Here is a 7,479-nt window from a genome sequence, read left to right as displayed (position 1 = left end):
ACATTAAATGATTATGGTTGGCGATATAATTGAGAGTTACCATAACTTATGACTTAAGCTACAGTATATATGGTTGTGCGTTTATGTATATGTTATTTTTGTAAAATGAATAATAACACGAAGTAATGTTCATTGTATAAAATTAGAAAAAAAAAGAAAGATACAAAAAAAAAATATATATATATATATATATATATATATATATATATATATATATATATATATATATATATATATATATATATACACACACACACACACACACACACACACTTTTGCATTAATTACTGCATCCTTCTTTAAATCAGACAGTCCGTAAGTTAATTTGTGAAAATTGAGAAGCGTGTTCCTTTTCTGTACCCGGGGTTTTGTTTTATGTGTGGGCGTAGTGGAGTTAATTAAATGACGCGTCAGTTTTGTATTATTAGCTTAGTAATAAGCGAACGCTGTCAGGTTTTTTTTTTTTTTTTTTTTTTTTTTTTTTTTGTTAGTCATACTGCATATTGCTTTAACTCTAGTGGTCATGTCATTGACGACAAAAGTGACCTCCAGCGGCTGAATGCGACACAGACGTATTGTTTGAGAATGAGGCGTGCTGTACACCGCCATCCCTATAAAGGCGTAGTGGCGACCTGGAAGGACAAAGATATGTCTTCCTGCTTAAAGACAAGCATTACATCTATCACAGGTTTTGAGAAGCTGACAGTCTTCATCGGCGGAGTTGCAATGGTACAGTTAATTCCATTTTAGGTTGGCAGATCCACTGATGATGTGCATAGCCGTTTGTACTCACCTACTGTATGCCATCAGTTGTCGTCAGTGGCCAGAGTAGATGTAATGTAAGATAGATATGAATTCAAAAGTAACAGCAGAGTCAAATAAACTATAAAGGAGCCCCAGAAATAATGAGGGGGAGAAAAAGTGAGGGGCAGATGGCAGGATGTGAAAGCCTACCCACAAACCCGATAATATCCTGCACAACGAGAACCTTTAGACGGAAATACCCGTGTGTCTGCCCAGGCTTGTCTCATCCACTGCTGTTCCACCCGACAATGAAATAATCACTACGTAGTAGGAAAAGGTTATAACACAGAAGACCCGCTCTAGGACAGTGTGTATTCCGAGTTTTATATTTATTGAGGAATATGCCGTCAGAAGGACTTGAGACACACATCACTGTTATTTGTTTTGATAAGTTTGCAGATCCATATATTTACTGGATTTGTTAGTCAGTCAGTTAATTAGTCTGTTAGTCATTTAATGTCTCCCTCAGTCGGTCAGTTATTTATTTATTTATTTATTTTGTTGCTTACCTGTAGTTCATTCATTAACGGAGAGTTTTGCCCTTTTGCCGCCTATTTCTCGTTCTTTAGTGTGAGAATGACAGTACTGTAGTCCTGCACCCATTCCACAGCACTTCTTCGTGACTAGCACCATAATCTAGTGTTAAGCGCTTGCTTCATCTGGGCATTCAAGGAGAGATGTCAACCTTGCGCCAAGTTAAAGTGAAGAGAATATAGTTAATATATACACATAAGCTCATTCAATTCACTGCAATAGAAGTTTTATTGTAATTATTTCTGAAGCCATTTAACCTCTCCATAAACACCCAAAGCACTTAATTACCCAGGTCTGCCAGCACTCTGTATATTGTGTTAGCCTAATTAATTATGCTAACGAGTGTCCTAATGAAATTTGTCGCAACGCTTCCGCCTCACGTTGTCATGGCCAAATGTCAAAGTGCATCTGTGTCAAGTATGGCGGGTCACTCACACTTTACGCATATATTTGTACCTACCAACTGAACTAACAGTTTACATGTTTACCTACCAACTGAACTAACACTTTACATGTTTACCTACCAACTGAACTAACACTTTACATGTTTACCTACCAACTGAACTAACAGTTTACATGTTTACCTACCAACTGAACTAACAATTTACATGTTTACCTACCAACTGAACTAGCAATTTACATGTTTACCTACCAACTGAACTAGCAATTTACATGTTTACCTACCAACTGAACTAGCAATTTACATGTTTACCTACCAACTGAACTAGCAATTTACATGTTTACCTACCAACTGAACTAGCAATTTACATGTTTACCTACCAACTGAACTAGCAATTTTCGGTTCTGTTTTGGGATGACCTATTATGTGACCAATGACCGTGTTTCTAGTCCCTTCTGTGATTTCCCAACACATCTTCCTCGGCTATTTAATTTGCTTATTGTACGTTAATGGAGAATGACAGACTGACTAGTGGAGTGTACGTGAGTGATGCGGAGGAGGGGGGAGGGGGACGGGGAGACCGAGGATGAGATGGAGGGATGGAGTGGAGAGATATATGAGAGGGGTGTGTGAGTATGCTGGAGGGCGATCAGTTGGAAGAGGACAGGGCGACAAGGAGGCGATATGTTTGTGGCCACCCCTTACAGGATTCGGCGTTGGACTATAGATAGATAGATACATACATAGATAGACAGATAGGTAGATAGATGGGTGGATGGATAGATAGATAGATAGATAGATAGGTAGATGGACTGATAGGTAGATATACGCTGATGTTCTCGTGTATGCTGGTTATATCGTTTTATAAGAACACACAGCTCATTAATTTAACTAGCTGGAGATTTTTGCCCTTCTGAAGCTAATTTCCCGTAGCTCAGTGACAGAATAAAACATAACTACTTTTCTACATCCCCTCCATAACACTTCTTCGTGACTAGCACCATAATCTCGTGTAAATCTCTTATAGTCTAATAACTAAGAGATGGACAGTTTCATGCCCAGTTAAAATGAACGGAGTATAGTTTTCATTACCAATATACGAGAGAATCATTAATATACAGAATAAATCGCCAAGGAGGATGAGTTACGAAGCATCGAAAGCCATCTAGAATACGGTAGCAATAATAAGTAAAAAATCAGTTTCTCAGGAGTGTTAAAACTGTAATCAGTTTGATGTGTTTTTTTTCATTTGTCAGTGTTGGAGATGTTAGATTTATAATGATAAGCGATTCTCATGAGGATGGATTAATATACAGTAGATGAATCTCTCTCTCTCTCTCTCTCTCTCTCTCTCTCTCTCTCTTTCTATATGTCTGTATATCAAAAAAAAAAAAAAAATAAGACTAATAATTTTCCATTTTCTCTCTATTTGACGTCGACTATATCTCTTTAATATCATTTCTTTCACTCGTGCTGTTGCTCTCTTTGTCCCGCCATTTTCTTTTTTCCCATCACCCTCCCTTTTTATCCTTATTTCCTCACTTATTGTAAATTTATTCGCATTTATCCTTTCCCCACGCTTACCTCCCTTTCTCTTGTTCATTCTCTTCTGTTCTACCACTCCACTGTCTTCTCCCCTCCGCCTTTTTCCTCTCCTCATCTGTTCTTCCTCTCCACTCTCCTCTGTTTTCTTCCCTTTTCTCTTGCACTTTTCTGTTCCCCTCATCTCCATTCGCCGCTTCTCATTCCTCTTCACTTCTGTTCCCTTCCCACCACCCACCCCTCTCTACTTCCCTTCACTTACTTGGATCCCTGAACTCCTTTTCCTCTCCCTTTCTACTCCCTTCCCTTTCCCCCGTACTCTTTCCGCTCCCTCTTTATTCCCTTCCTTCTCCCTGTTTACTGCCCTTCCCGTTCCCACTCAACTGCCCTTCCCTCTCTCCGTCACCACTCTCCTCTTCCCTTTCCTGTCCTGTCATTTCCTCTTTCCTTTCCCTTCCCTCCCAAGTCACCACTACACTCTCCCTTCCCTTCTGGACTTTCCTGCCCCCTCCTCTCCCTTTTAACTCTCCCTCCCACTCCTCCCCCTCTCCACTTACCTCCTCCAATCATCTCAACTTTCCTTCCCCTTGACTATCTAATTCCCTGCCCTTTCCTCTCATTCACTACTTCCCTCTTCCTGTCTCTCCCTATTAACCCTCCTTTCCCACGCCTCTCCATCTCGACATACCTCTTCTTGTCCTTTCATTTCCTCTCCTTTTCCTTTTCTTTCCATCCCTTCCCCGTTACTACTATCCTCTTTCGTTCCCATCGCACATTATTCTGCCTTCTGTTTCTACCTTCCTGTCCCTTTGCACTTTTCTTTCCCTTCTCCCTCTACCTTCCCTCTTCCTCTGCACTTTATTGTTACGTCTCTCACTTAATACGCCTCCATCTCCACTTACATCTTTCCATTCTCTCTTCTCTGCACCCCAATTCCCTTTCTTCTTCTTCTTCTTCTTCTTTTTCATCTGGTAAGCACTCCATCGGTAGTGTGCAGGCAATCAGAGTAATGCGTGGAGACAGCACTTGCAGCAGTGTGTGTGTGTGTGTGTGTGTGTGTGTGTGTGTGTGTGTGTGTGTGTGTGTGTGTGTGCAAAATGCCTGTCGTCCTGCATGTGATTTTATCTTTATTCTGACCAGTTATTTGCCTGCGAGTTATTATCAGTCGCCAGGGCAGTGAAGGGATGTTGTTGTTGTTGTTGATTCATTATAGGAAACCGGGCCTTGCTGTGGCCCGGTTGGTGTTGGTTGGCTTGAGTGGGGTAAGGGGGAAGACATGACCTGGGGATTGCCCAGCATACACGCCCTGTCTCCTGGCAGAGTTTGTGGTGTGTGTGTGAAGGGATGTGTGTGCGGTGCCTTTATATCGAAAATGTCTGCCCACCTGTGTGTGATTAAATCGTCATTCTAGTAACATTTTTTGGACTTGCGTTGCGATGTGTTTAGCGAGTTGTCATTAATACCAGGCCACGTCGTAAATCGCCAGGGTAATGCAGAGGACCAGGTAGGGGTTATACTGTAGGTGTGAAGGCCTTATGTGCAAAATACCAACCAAATTGCACATGATTTCCTAATTGTTTTGATCACTCGTTTCGATTTGCGTTGTGGTGATGGCCAGGGAGTTATTAATAGACTACATATCCTTGTCCTGATTTGCGGAGTTTGCATTTATCCTTGCCATCTCCAAACGATTTTATTCAGCCATAGAGCTTTTTCGAACTGGAGGGGTTAGCTGTAGCCTTCATTAATCCCTTCACTGCAAGACGTTTTCCCCAAGCTGAACGGAATTATATGATTGAGGTACCTGGAATATGTATATTTTTTGTCTTCGAAATAAAAGGGTTAGGCCTGTTATAACGAAAATCTTGGCTCCCAGCTGTGCCATACCCCAGCCTGGAATCCATCTTGCTCTCTTACAATCAGCCGGCCACTTCTCCACCACTTGACTACCACATCCTCGACAGGAAGTTTTTTTTTTTTTTTTTTTTTTTTTTTTTTTTTTTTAACACTTCAGGGTCATGACGTAAGTGACTTGATAAACCTGAAGGGGATTGATAAGGCCTGATTTGTAATGATAGGGCTGTTTTTATTATTATTATTATTTATTATTATTATTCATGTGGTAGGTGGGGGCGCTCACCATCCACTCACTTGATGTAGTGCTGCTCTCAGGTGTCTGCCCTTTCCTCTCCTCCATCTTTCTTTCCATCCATCCGCTTCTGCCTTTTTTTTCCTTCATTCTTTCCTCTTTCTTCTGCCCGCAGGTAACTTTACACTCCCTCTTATGTCTTTCTTTCCTTCATTTTTACCTCTTCCTTCTGCCTGTGGGTGACTCTACAGTGAGTGACAGGCCAAATTGTTTCCTGTACACCAGGAAACCATTTACTACGCTGGGTGGTAACCATATAACCAAATTTTGGCGCCTGGTGGTTTAGTGGGTAATAACGGTGCTCCAGTAGGATTGAGCCGGTGAAGGTTTATATCCAAGGGGTGGTTGGGGTTTATTGCTCACGAAATGCCACTCAGGGATGAGTGAGGCTGGTCACTCTCATCTTAAATGGCAGGACCAACTTGCCTAGCCCCGGGCTCCTACGCTCCTCATGGGGCAACGTAAGATTGGATGATGATGGAATTATTATTATTATTATTATTATTATTATTATTATTATTATTATTATTACTACTACTACTACTACTACTACTACTACTACTACTACTACTACTATTATCATCATCATCATCACATCATCATCATCATTCCATCATCGTCATCATTATCATCATCATCATCATCATCATGTAAGGAACTTCGCTCATCATCATCATCATCATCATCATCAATCATCAGTTATTATCATCATCATCTCATCATCACATAGTCAGTAAGGAACCTCACACATCATTATTATCATGATCATCATCATCCCTTGTACAAAGGAACAGGGGAAAAAGAAGTGTGTGGTAATCATAGGGGCATTTGTCTTCTTAGTAAAATGGGAAAAGTGTGTGGTAGGATACTTATTGACAGAGTTAGAGAAAGAACAGAGGAGTTAGTTGGAGAAGAACAGGGAGGCTTTAGGAAGGGAAGAGGTTGTGTAGATCAGATATTCATTCTTAGATCTTTAGTGGAAAAGTTTCTAGAGAAGGGAAAGAAGTTGTATGCGGCTTTCATGGATTTGGAGAAAGCATATGACAGGGTGGATAGACAAGGATTGTGGAAAGTGTTAAGAATATATGGAGTAGATGGGAAGTTGTTGAATGCTGTGAAGAGTATGTACGATGGTGCGAAGGCTGCAGTACGTGTGGATGGTGAACTAAGTGAATTTTTCTCTTTGAAAGTTGGGTTGAAACAGGGATGTGTCATGTCTCCATGGTTGTTCAGTCTGTACATGGATGGGGTAATAAAAGAGGTGCAAGGTAGGGTAGTGGATGTTGGAGTGGCCCTGGTGAGAGAGGACTGTGTTTGGAAACTCCCTGTACTGTTGTTTGCAGATTATACTGTGTTGTTGAGTGAAGACGAAGGAGAGCTGCAAGGCTTGGTGGATGAGTTTGGGAGAGTGTGTAAGAAACGGAATCTAAAGGTGAATGTAGGGAAGAGTAAAGTGATGGTCTTTGAGAGAGGTGAAGTCAGTGAATGTACAGTGAGGTTGGATGTTGAGGAACTGGAAAATGTGAGTACGTTTAAGTACTTGGGTAGTGTGATGAGTAAGGATGGAGGTTTGGAGGGTGAAGTGCTTGAAAGGGTACAGCAGGGAAGAAAGGTTGCTGGTTCTTTGAAAGCAGTGATAAGAAACAGGGAAGTGAGCATAGAAGTGAAAAAGTTACTACATGACAGTATTGTGATACCAACTCTAACGTACGGAAGTGAAGCTTGGACGTTGTGGGAAGGACACAAGTCAAGAGTGAGAGCAGTGGAAATGAGAAATTTAAGAGGAGCCTGTGGAGTCACATGGAGAGACAGGCTGACGAATGAGGATATCAAGGAGCGTTGTGGTGTGGATGTGGATGTGATGGGAAGCGTTATGAGGAACACACTGAGGTGGTTTGGCCATGTGGAGAGGATGGAGGGTGAAAGACTGACGAAGAGAGTGTATGCGAGTGAGGTGGAGGGGGGAAGAGGGAGGGGGAGGCCGAGGATGAGATGGAGGGATGGGGTGGAGAGGTATATGAGAGAGGGGTGTGTGAGTTGGGAGCAGGGC

This window comes from Coenobita brevimanus, chromosome 25 (assembly GCF_032717465.1).
Source record: "Coenobita brevimanus isolate Jiangsu-jjx chromosome 25, ASM3271746v2, whole genome shotgun sequence".
Classification (NCBI taxonomy): domain Eukaryota; kingdom Metazoa; phylum Arthropoda; class Malacostraca; order Decapoda; family Coenobitidae; genus Coenobita; species Coenobita brevimanus.
Note: the sequence above shows the minus strand (reverse complement) of the source record.